This window comes from Lissotriton vulgaris, chromosome 12, assembly GCF_964263255.1.
Source record: "Lissotriton vulgaris chromosome 12, aLisVul1.2, whole genome shotgun sequence".
Taxonomy (NCBI): Eukaryota; Metazoa; Chordata; class Amphibia; order Caudata; family Salamandridae; genus Lissotriton; species Lissotriton vulgaris.
This window is the reverse complement of record NC_141700.1, coordinates 407,761,711-407,774,783: the sequence shown is the minus strand read 5'-3', so window position 1 is coordinate 407,774,783 and position 13,073 is coordinate 407,761,711. Positions and strand designations below refer to the sequence as shown.

The window sequence follows — 13,073 nt, the reverse complement described above, 5'->3', positions numbered from 1 at the left end:
TTTTGGTAGATTACTACACCAAGTGGCATGATGTCAGATTTCTGTCTAATCCCAGCACTGGAACGTGGTGGAGATCTGATTTTTTTTTCTGGAGAGAATTTCACAGAACACACAGTGTCAGACAATGGGTACAATTCATAAGCAGGGAGATGAGATACATTTCTAAAATCCATAGAGTGGAACATTAGAAAAGTTCATTCTAGCATCCCCCGACACACTGATTAGACTAACGTAGCGGTTCTTAACCTTTTGGCTTCTTCGGACCTCCACTGAATCATTATAGGAAGCCGGGGACACCCAGCCTAAGCAATTTCTATGATTGGACCTCAAAACTAAAACAGACAAGAATACACTGAGCAAATGCTCACAATGTTCAATATTTTGTGTAATATGACAATGTTGCTTTTTTATTTGTATATACTTTATTAATTTTAATTGATTAATTTTGATATTATGTCTAACAGTCGCAGACCCAGCTGGATATGCCTTGCGGACCGCCAGGGGTCCTTGAACCACAGGTTAAGAACCACTGGAGAGAGATCTGAGAGTACATACAATGGGCATTAAACAACAAATGTGATGTGTTGGGCTGTTAGAACTAGTCTGGAGAATAGCTTCTGAAGAGGAAACTATGAAAGATTACTTGTAACATATAGCTATGACCTGGCTCCCTAATGAATATACAGGACACTTGATGAGCCCATTATCGCCATCTGAAATAAAGGTAGCACTCGCAGGTATGCCATATGTTAAGGCCCGGGGCTCTGATCGCCTTATGGTAGCCTTTTACAAGGCCTATCAGGACCTACTCATCCCGCACCTGATCTCACTCTATGAGGAAATGACAAAGGTGTGTACTATGCCTCACTCTAAGCGTGAAGCAATGATTTTCACTCTGTTAAAGCCAGGCAAGGATCCAACAGAATGTGCTTCATACAGACCACTTTCATTACTGAATGTGTAAACGAAGCTATATGCAAAAATACTAGCAAATAGGCTGGCTCCATTGTTGCCCGGAGCAATAAAACAAGAACAATCTGGGTTTGTCCCTGGACGTAGTATTACTTCTAATCTCCACACTCTCTTTGGGGTCTTGCAGCAAATTGACCCAGCGGAAAGAGCTGTTGCAGTCTTTATGGATACCGAGAAGGTCTTCGACTCAAGTCGAGTGGGCATTTTATAACGGCAGTGCTCTGCCGTATAGGTTTTCTTGAAACTAGTGGATGCATAATACTCTGATCCAGTGGCCAGGGTCCGTGTGGGAAATACCATTTCTCCATTGTTGGGGATATTCCGGGGCACAAGACAGGGTTTTCCTTTCTCATCCTTACTATATGCCTTGGTAGCGGAGCCACTGGCAAATGCCATACGCGAATACCATGGCCATAGAGGGATACCATCCCAAACTATAACCTAGTTATCGCAACATATGCAGATGACACATTAATATATATCTGAGATCCGGAGGAAAATCTTGCTCTGGTCCTTAGATGGGTGGTAAGGTTTGTAGCCTTCTCTGGACTCCGCATCAACTGGGAGAAGTCCATGAGGTTCCCCTTGACTCATGTAACGACGTAGGTGCATCTGGAGTTCCCTCTGCACTGGACGACGGTCCTGGTCCGTTATTTGGGCATACAGATCCACACAGACCCCACAACAGTTATCAGAGAATACTATGGGAAAGTAGTGACTAAACTTGAGACAGAGGTCTATCGGTGGATTAGACTCCCTCTGTCCCTAATAGGGCGCATTGCCATTATGAAAATGGTAGTCCTCCCTAGATTCCGGTTTCTTTTTTACAATATCCCAATGTCCTAACGCGTGCCTTTTTCACTACCTTGTGCTCAATTATGATTAAGCTCGCTTGGGCTGGGAAGCAACCTCGGGCGAAGTGGGAAACTCTCACAATGCCGTACGACATTGGAGGACTAAGTGCACTTGATCTCGATTTATATTATATAGCGGCGCAGCGTACCTTTGCTCACTATTGGATACATAGCCGGTAAGATATGCCATAATTGTATATAGAAAGAGACGCTGGTATACCAAACACACTCCCACAGATTCTATTCTCTCCCCACAAGAGGCAACACAGCTGTTTCAATTCCTTGAATACTACAGAGCAGGTGTGGTGGAGTCTCTTAGAGGCACAGGTTTGTTCTGTACTATACTCATCACACGTGTTGCTAGAATGATGTGCATGGTTCAAAATTGGCAGGGATAGAGGGGTAGCTGAAGCCTTAAAATCATTGCAAATCATGACAATGGGAAACTTATTCACCGATGGGAAGGTTAAAAATTGGGAAATTCGAACTGCAGAGTTGGCAACTCAGTAGACTATGGCTTGTTTTCAAGTCTTTAGGGTCTGCCACTCGCTGTGTGCTATTTTGGGAGCTTATATCCTAGAACCTCCAACTATGCCGTCCTTATCCTCCTTGATAAAAGAACAAGCACATTTTGAACTGGTCACAAGATTTTACTCCTTCACACAAGAAGCTTGCAGGCCAACAATGACTAAGCCCAGGCAGGACTGGCAACGAAAATTGGGAACAATTATAGATGGAGTCTGGAGGTATTGCTGTGCCTTGATTAAGGACATATCACAAAATGGAAGGCACAGGTTAATCCAGTTTAAATACATTAACAGGATATATTATACCCCCGAAAGGCTACACAGATACGGGGTACGGGACTCACCTGAGTGTTCCAGAGCTCAGACTGATAGCTAACTTTGTACATGTTGCCTGATGTTATCCCGGGGTGTTTGCCCTCTGGAAGGAGGTTATCCGGGAATTATAATGTATAACTGGCACCACATTGGAGATAAATCCACTCATGGGTCTATTAGGGTACACCAAACAGATCGAGAAAGTGCAGCGTCAATTGGAAGCTATAGGACTTATTGGCCAAAATGAGAGTTGCAATGAGGTGGGCCCGGGGACCGAAGAGCACAGTGGACGAATGGCACACGGATATGATCTATTGTAATACCTATTTTGAGATGATATATATATATATATATATATATATATATATATATATATATATATATATATATATATATATCTCAAGTCAAATTTGCTTTATTCGAGATAAAAAAAACTCATAAAAGCACGATTATTAAAACCTCAATTTGTTAATATAAATTCATTTCAGTTAACACTATTTAACACATGTAAAAATACAATTAAAAGCAATTCGACAGCATTACTATTTAAAACAATCACAAAGTTCATATATTCCAAATGTTCCTATAATCTCTATCGTATACTTTGGGCATGAATTCAATACATTTTTAAAATTTCTAATATCTTGCGTATACTATGGAAAATCAAATTACTAACAAAAATCTTTTCCTTATGGCCCAGACCCAGCCCAGGTATTTTGCGACTGCAACTGAAATAACAGGTAAAGTGCTAGTGCAAATTAATATTAGCGCCACCGCGCTGTCCCTTGTGCCTAACAGTCTGCACACGGCTTTTAGCCAAACTCATCTGCGGGTATTGTAGGCTATACATACAAAGAGAAGATGGGCAATGGTCTCTTTATCATTTTTACAAACCGGGCACATTTTGGAACTATCTAGAGTCCATCTTCCAGTTAATTATCTTATAGGGAGAGACCCTGCTCTGAGCTGAAAATAGAGCTTCCTATCTCCCGGTTTTGTAATACCATCCCAATATGGCTCTAAACTGGGAAAAGATTTATATTCCAGGAAACGACCCTCCATAGTAGAGGGATCAGCACTGTTCCAGTTCCGGTACGCAACCAATTCCCAGTATTTTTCTTTTAAGATAACCTCAGATGGGAATGAAGCTACCTCGGGGTTCTCCCACTGCCCCTTCATACCCATTCCCACCAGAGTTTTACAAAGTTCATTTAACCAGGTTATTTTGTGGAAATCATAAGTTCTAATTAACCCCTTTAGCGCGCCGCAAATTCCGCCCCAGTGCGGACGATCCATTGCGCGGGCGGGATCGAAACGATCAGCGGACGTGCGCAGCACTAGCGAGGTAGTGCACGCGACGTCCGCTGAACGTTCGCCGCACTTAAGTGGTTAAGTCCAAAAATCCCTGGGCATAATGGGCAAGTTCAGGAGTTACCCAGATCAGTCGCCAATATAATATGGGGGCGCAGTCTAGCAATATCTTCCAAGGCCTTCCTGCCTAGATAATATCCCAGTAGTTTCATCGTTGAACTCTTGGGTAGACTAACAAGGTTGCACAAAAATGTACTCTCTGCGAGTGTTAGTGGTGTTAGTTTATCATAGCCCCATATCTCAGCACCATAAAGTGCTGAGCTTAGGGCTTTCGCCTCATACACTTGGAGTTCTGGCTGTATCTGTTTAGTCAGGGATTTCTTATGCTCTGAAATTATTGCTCTCGCATTTTGGCGTAATTTTAAAGCCGCCATTTCTACGTGTTTCCCCCACTTAATCCCCTTTGCCACATGGATACCCAAGTAAACAAAGTCCAACACCATTGCCACCTTTTGCCCATTCATAAAAAAATTCCCTTTAAAACTGCGGTGTGGGTTGAATGGCATAAGTTTTGTTTTTGCTACATTGACTTCCAACCCTTGGTCAGTACAGAAATCCTCAAAAATCTTCAAGGCTCGCTGAAGGCCACTAGGGGTTTTCGTTATAATAAGAGTGTCATCCGCGAATAATAAAATAGGGGTTTTCATTCCAGCCAAAGTGGGGGCATCTACACATCCTGACAACATGCATTCAACTACCCCGTTGATATATAATGAAAAGAGCGTGGGGGCCATTGCACAGCCCAGGCGCACCCCACGCTCGACCGGGAATTCAGATGTAACTTGCCCATACCCCCCCCCCATACCATCCCCCCCCCCCCACCATTGAATTTTTGCGTAATTTGACTCATGCAGCCTCATCACTAGCATTAAGATTTCAGGTGGCATACCTAACTTGTTTAACACGTTCCATAGTTTAAATCGGGGCACCAAATCAAAAGCGGCTCGTAAGTCAATAAATGCGGCATAAATGCTACCTTTGCCTAATAATACAGTCTTCCGTTTTACTTTATTACACTGGAAGATCTGATCAGTAGTGCTGGTTAATTTGCGAAAACCAGCCTGCAAAGGGGACAAGATATTTTCTCCTTCTACCCAATCTAATATTTTACCTAAAATCATTTTCCCAATCACCTTTTGTATTGTATCAATCAGGCTGATAGGCTTATAGTTCCCAGCCTGTGTTTTGTAGCCTTTCTTGTATATAGGGATAATTATGGCCCCTTGCCATGACTTTGGTATTGGAGCCCCTAATGCTACTGCATCGGCCAACTTCATAATATACAGGTCAGAGTGCATCTTATCCTGGAGAAAAACATCTGCTGGGACCCCGTCTGGCCCTGGTGCTTTTCCCCTTGAGACTGCTTTAAGTGCCACTGTTACATCTCTAATGTTAAAAGGTGGTTCTAAACATAGGGTATTGTTTTTGAGTTCCCTGTTCCTATCCTCTGGGCAGCATGCATATGGAGGACCAAAATGATCTACCCAGCTTCTCTGGGTTACATAATTTACGGGTGGTTCAGGAAGACCTCCTTTACCCCACTTAACAATACTCCAAAAGAGTTTTGAGTCATATATATAACAAATTACTCCCCTTGAGACACAGACACAAAAACATTTGGGGACCTTATCGTACATACTTGGTAGGAAAGGAAACTGGTGAGAATGAGGGCGAAGAGTCACAGGATTAATTATCTATGAATGTGTTGGTATGGGAAGGTATAACAGGTTAGATCGCATACGCAATTGGATAATAAAGTATGTGTATGTAAAATGTTAAACTTTATATGTAGGTGAGCACGTTGTTGAGTCTGCACATAAATGGACTGTACTGAACCCAAGCCTACTATGCAAAAGTGGCGCCCAGCTTATGTGTTCATTGCATAATTGTAATCAATAATGGTAAAATACTTATGTTCAATTGTGGGAGTGCAGAAAGTCTAAGCGTGGAACAGTAATGACAAATGTATGTTTACATATCAGTATGGTCATTTAACGTAGGTGTTTATTTCACTGTTAAAATAAAATAATGAAAATAAATACTATCTGCAGCCAGACTGGGTCTTCCTCTCTGGCAGTACCACAATGTGACACCATCTCTCAGTGGATGGTGGTTTTAGATATTGACCCCTTGGGGTTTCAAGTTATGACGATCTTTCATTCCATTTATGGGCTCCTCCAAATTTCCAAATCTGATCTTTATTAACAGTTCTCAGTTTGCGCCATACTACTACACCCGAATGCGAGCGCCCACCATCGTTCATTTATTATTCCATGTATGTGTAAAGTGTTTGTCTCAGACTCTAGGCACCCTTGAATATCAGGTAGCTGCATTTCCAAGGTCCTGACAGCTGCACTTCACTGTTACCAATGTATTCAGGTCCTGCCAGCACATTAAACCTGCTCCTCTTTACTACCAAGCTCATAGCTACAGTGCACCTATTTTCCTCTTACCAGACAAGCCACCCCATCTGAGTATGGTTAAGCGGGTGACCAAGGCTACATTCACTTCTTACTGCATTTCCATTTTTATCCTGCTCTTTTGACTTCTCAATTTCCCTCTGTTGCACTGGCACCTGTTTCTCACAGTCCTAATCTCTCCATTATGCTATCAATATTTCGACCCTCTCAGAACATCTGTAATGGGTTGATTACTCCACCTGCTGCAGGCCACTTCAATGAAACTTTTTTAACCTCAAACATTTTAAAGTTATCATTTTGTTCTCTTCGAACAGAGGGTGGAATACATTTCGAGGAATACACCCCCCCAGCCCTACACTGGTATTGTACCAAAGGCCGGATAGTACATCAATGCTAAAAGGTTATCCTATGTGGCACCTACCCACCATTGTATGTGCTGGCGCTTAGTTAGGACAACACCAATCACTACAGTGATAAAAAGGCATTCTTGCTGTTTCTATTGGTAATCTCACATTCCTCCCAACACCATCACCACTCCCCCCTGCACTTTTGCAAGAGAAAAACTGCAGTTTAAGAAGCTAACCTTCAAATAGTGCAAATAACCATTTGTTTTTAGGTCTTGCCTAGACAGCGCATGCGCGGTCTCAAGACCTATAGTAGACACGAATATGGAGGGTAATTGCTCCGCTCGCTTGCCATTGGTTGATTCTGGCAATGGTCTACTTATCTGGCTTATGGTAGGCTTTTCATCCGATACGTCACTTCGGTTTTGCCTCTGGTTTGCAGGAAGCAGCAGCGACCTACTACAGTTTAGTTCCGCTGCTGGCTGTTAACTATTCATTTAGGGACTACTTGTTTGTTTATTGAGCTACTGCGGGCACGACAACGTGCCTTGCTTACATTCAGCACGCCATGCCCACTTTAATTTTCGAAGCAGTTGGGACAATGGCCACCTTTGTTGTTAAATCTAAGTTTCTTCCCGGTGAACCTCGTCCTGCAGAGGTGTGGTAGTTGGCATTGATACATCTCAATCCGCGCGGGGCTGAGCTGGGCTCGGGCAGTCCCGGGCCTCATTGGTATCTTATTCCACTGATGCCTCCTGTGATAAGGCAATCCGGAAGCAGGCCTCTATCCTTCCAGACTGCTGCAGCCTTTGTGCGCCACACAGATAGATCTCTGCTGTGCTGCAAGTACTAATGAAGAGCCCTTCCCTTCTTTTCCTTCATTCATTTGCTACCCCCCCCCCCGTCTTCAGCCTTTCATCCTGAGCATCAATGTTGCTCATTTTCCCTGCTCCCACTTCCGTTTCTCTGTCCCAGTTCCTCCCATTTCTCTCCCAATTACTCACCCATTACCATCTTGTTTCCTTCCCCCTTTTCACCGTCACTGCTCTGCTATTTCCTCAGTCCTCTGTTACTGGTCTCCTTCCTCCCTCCCTTATTTTGCATTCTCTACTTCCTTCCCAGTTTCCGTCCTCGCTCGCAAACCTAGGTTTTGCCCACGTCAGCCTCCTTCGATACTGTCGACCTCCAGGCTTTTAAACAAACACAGGAGGGAGGCAGACTTCAATGGCAAAACCATGGAACGTTTCACATTTTTCATAAACAAAAGATCACTTCTGCCATTGTGGACTGGTAAATGAACACTATTTCGCTCTCTCTAAAAGAAGTGCTTCAAAGCACTCCCGCTGCTCTGAGTGTGCTCAGCCGCAGCGCCACTTGTACACAGTGCACTTGTGGTATTCTCTAGTGGCAGAGACACCTCCCCCCTCTGCCCCCCCCCCCACACACACACACACTACAGAACAATATTTTCTACCGCAGTGTCTGATTGAATGTGTCGTGTTCGTATTTTGTTTTCACACACATCACGCAGCCTTCGAAAAAAGTGTGATTCTGTGTGCTTGTGTGTGTGTGTATTACGGACTGTGCCGTTTCTCTTGGAAGGTTATGTGAGTGTTAACTGCTATGGTAGCCCTGCAAACTCGTTAATTACGACTTCCCCCTTAAAGCCCAAAATACCGATTGTGAAAAATAACCAAGGGCAATGTGCGCCAAAGTATGCTTTTGCGCAGAGTGGGGCGCGGCCGTTTGTAAAATACATTTGGAAAAACCCTGCTATCAGCTACTCGAGTGAGCCATCCCTGCCTCGGTTGATAATGTGTCAGGGCGTGGCCCCTGAATGTAGTCGCCGAATGGCTAATAAATTATAAACATTTGCTGCATGAAAGCCATATTGTTGCGTAATCTACAAACTACACAAAGTGTTATTTTGGTTGACTTGTTTTCCTCTAAATTGTAATATCTTTGTATCAATAATGTAATACATTATCTTGGTTTCCATTGCGCCTGAGGCCAGGTACTTTTAGGGATTTCGAAAACTGTAAAAGCAGAGTACGAATTCGCTCTAAATTGTTTACTGCTAACAATAAAACAGAATATTTTCAATTGTAAGAGGGAGTTTTTAAAATAAATACATTACGGCAAGTTTGTCCAAAACCTTGGCCGCTTTCCAGGGCTTCAAATTTAGAAAGTTTGCATTAAACAACAGAAAGCACAGACTACTCTTTCTGTGGCAATCGCAAGCTTGATAATAACATGCACTTGCAATCCAACAGGTCTCACATTTACGCGAGCTTGAGCTATTCGCATTGTAAACGCCAATTCCTTTTATTTACGCTTTAAAACATAAATAAAAGGTATTGTCATTCACAATGTAGCTTAAACTTGCATAAACGCGAGACCTATTGCATTGCAAATGCTTGTTGGTTTTGTCATTGAACGGAGTGTTACTTTCAAAAGGAACACATCCATGATCTTTGAGCATTTGAAAGGGCGCTGCATTCTCCTATTTTTAAGTGGATAGTGTGTCATTTTGGTATGTAGTACTTGCCAATCCATTAACTATTTCTGTTAATGCTCAGCAATCTGTGCTTTTCTAGGGACAATTTAAATCAGTCCTAATGTCACTGCCAAGTACTATATTTGATAACGCCCTACTGAAGAAGAAAAATATTTTAACTTCATTATCATTATTAGAAACATATTCCAAGCTCTCTTCACAATGCTAAAGTATATATATATTTCCCTCTAAATATACCAACATCATGAAACACTACAGCTCAATCAATCCCATGAGCGCAATAAGTCTTAGGCATTTTGCCAGGGAAACATCACAAAACCCAGTCAACTTGCTGTCTCCCTGCTTACAGAGTATACCAAAATTTTCAAATGCTGTCTTTGATGCATATTCATATGCTCCCTTGCTTTTTAGTAAGGGTACTTAGGCAATCCATAGGTAGCATCTCAACAAAACTGTAGAACAAATGATTACACAGGAAAAAACAATCGTGAAGTACAATATGAGGTGTCCTTTCTAGTATGGAAAGTATCCACAAATATGACTTTTCTTACCTCTTAGGCCCAGCGGCAAGGTATCCATTTTGAGATTGGGTAGAAAGAGGATTCTCAGACTGAACAAAGTCCACTATCTGCAACACTGAAACTGTACTATACTTCTGAAAGTAGGCACAATTCCTAAAGACAAGGAAAATCATCATGAACATTTTGTAAGACCCCCTTAAACACTTTATATCTGAACATACGGTTTCTTAAGTGTTTGTATTGCTTTATGGTTGTGAATATTTAAAATGCATTATCATTCTTTGTTAAACTATCCCAGTCAATATCCCAGGATACAAAACACATTTAACAAAGGTGTGGTACATAAAGCCTTTACAACTGAAAAACCTGCATTACCTCATCACTGGAACCAGACTTAATATTTTGTACAACAGGAGCCACTCAACTATAGAAGATATGCTTGGTTCTGATTTTTTAACAAATGAAGGAGTCTCAAATACTGTTCGCAAGGTCATAGAGGAGAAATCTAACGAGAATATAAGTGCCATGAGTCAACCTCAAAGGATGGGGCCGGTGCGAGTAATGAAATTGATCCTGAATCTCCAGAGTTATTAGAGGAAGCTGAGGAGGTTACACTAAAATCCATATATAAGCTACAGGCTTCAATGTATTGTATGATTATGACTCACAGAGAGGAAACCAAGGCTGAGGGTCTCCGGACTCAGGGAGCTGTACGTAAACTCCAGAATGTTGTTCGACGATTGGCTAAGTCTAGTACGGATACCAATTTGAGAGTACAAGAGACTGAAACGCACATATCTGCGGTAGAGGATGAGCTTACACTACAAAAAAAAACTCAAAGATTTGGATAGTACTAGGCAAGATGTTGACTGGAAATTAACTGATTTAGAGAATCGCGCACATCGTAACAATTTACGTATTTTGGGAGTTGCGGAAAAATCAGAAGGGAAGGATGTTCGCCGGTTTGTAGTAGAGATGTTTTCAGATGCCTTTCAGGATCTTAATGGATGGGACTGGGACAAAGAAATTATAAGAGCCCATCGTTTTCCTTTCAACCAAAAACCTGACCAGGAGGGGGAGGAACAAACATCCAAGAGCTATTCTCATCTGTTTGCAGAATTATCTTCTCCGGGAGATCCTATATGATCTGGCTAGGCCATCCAAACCCAGAAAAGGTTTGGGGCATGAATTCTTTGTCAGACCAGACTTTTGCTCCGCAACGGTTCAACAACGCTGGAGACTTAAACAGCTGATGGCACCTATGCAAGCTAAGGGGGGGCAAACCTTATTGAACCCAGCTAAGCTTAAAGTTGTGCATAAGGGAAGAACTTTATTTTTTGTCTCGGAGATCAAAGCACAACAATTCCTAGAAATCATGTAATAATGTTTTATAGGATAGAGGCTAGGGATAACATTTTATTTAGTTTGAATGGGCCGACCCCCTAGCAGTGTCTTATGCTATTTTCTCTTTTTTCTTTTTTTTTGTCCCTGATGCATTCTATTCTCTTTTTTTTTTCCCTTTCTTTTTTTTCCCAGGTTGGGCTGGCCCGGGCGGAACTCACAGCCCATACTCACATACCATCAATGAGGGCAATAGCCCTTACGCTTCTGGTGGGGGGTGCTGGGGAAAGGGAGGGGTGGGGGGGAAGAGTGGGGGTAGTGGGTGGGAAGAGGTTTTTTTTTGGGGTGCAAGGTCATACAGCTGGAAGATGTATTTGTTCTGTGTTCAAGATCCACTTACGGCAGGTGCCGAGTTTTGGAAATTGTTGTTTATGTATCTCTGATTAGGCGAGTTTACCTTAAAAATGATATACAATGGCTAAATTGTCGATATGTTCCGTCAATGTATGTGGTTTGAATGATAAAAGAAAAAGGGGTATAATGGCTCAGATGTTAAAAACTATGCGGGTGGATGTAGTTTGCATACAGGAGACTCATATTGCCTGGTCTAACAGAGGGATCTTAAGAGATCTTGGATTGGATGTGGTAGGGTGCTCTCGTCAGAATTCTACAATAAGAGGGGTTGCAATTCTTAAGAGATATGGAATGGGGGAAGTAAAAAAAGTTAAAGAAGACTCATCTGGACGATGGGTGATTGCTGAACTTAAATAGGGAGGACTAATTATTACTATTTGCTCAGTATATGCATCTATAATGGATGATTCCGCTGCGCTTAATCACCTAAGTGTAGAATTGGCACAATGGTCTTCCAATATTATACTTTGTGGAGATTTTAATTTACATTTGGAAGAAACATTCGACATTCATAGTAGCACTTCATATAAGGGTAGGAAGAAGAAGGTATTTGCAGCACTTAAAGGGATCATCCAAAAATATAGACTAACTGATGTAGGGCATGAGAAAAGGGCAGGGATGTTTGGGTATACTTTTTTTTCTGCTCCGCATCAAAGATTTTTTTAGATTAGATTATTTCTTTGTATTTAAGGGATTATATAATGACCTAGCTCAAGTGGAATATGAGGTTCTTCCAAAAATTATCTCGGATCATAATCCTTTAATGTACAAGTTTGAATTGAATATTTCTAATACCACTCGTTCATGGTCTTTTGATCGTAAATTATTGTATGACTTATCTTATATTGACCACATGAACACTTGGATCCCAGAATTTTTTTCTAACAACAAAGGTACTGCTTCCCCTGAAATAGTCTGGGATGCTTTCAAATGTGGGGTTCGGGGTGAAACATTGAGTTATTCAATAAGTAAACAAAAGGAAGCTAGACAGCAAGAAAGCTCTGAAATTAAAAATCTTAGATCCCTAGAGGTCCAACTTATGCAAGCATGTAATCAAGGTTTACCTACTGAAAGTGTTATAAAGAAATTAACAACTATGAAAGTCAAGATACATCAACGATTCGCTACAAAGTTTGCGCAACAAGTCTCTGCCTTCAGGACAGAGGTCTATGAAGTTGGAGAAAACTCTGGCAAACTACTGGCAAAGAGGGCGAGACAAAAAGCGGCACTTGCTAGCATCAATAATATAAAAAAAATCACACAGGAATGACTGTTAGTAAATTGGAAGATATTCTTAGAGTATTTAGTGATTTTTATTCCAAGCTGTATGCTGATGATGATCGCCCTGATTGTTCAGATCAGATTAATCAGTTTGTTGACTCAGTTTTGAATCCTACTCTATCTAATGAAGAGAAGGAGAAACTAGACTCACCATTCACCTGGGAGGAGATTGAACTCTCCCTAATGTCGCTAGCT

General features: G+C 41.8%; 1 protein-coding gene across 4 annotated transcripts in view; it reads right to left on the bottom strand.

Annotated features, from left to right (window-relative positions):
- CHD9 (chromodomain helicase DNA binding protein 9) overlaps nt 1-13,073 on the bottom strand; it is a 2,197,083-nt gene that overhangs the window by 2,144,296 nt on the left and 39,714 nt on the right. For all 4 annotated transcript variants that reach the window (XM_086945174.1, XM_086945175.1, XM_086945176.1 and 1 more), the window contains exon 2: nt 9,873-9,995. The gene's annotated coding sequence lies outside the window, so the exon portion shown is untranslated. The remainder of the gene's footprint in view (nt 1-9,872; nt 9,996-13,073) is intronic.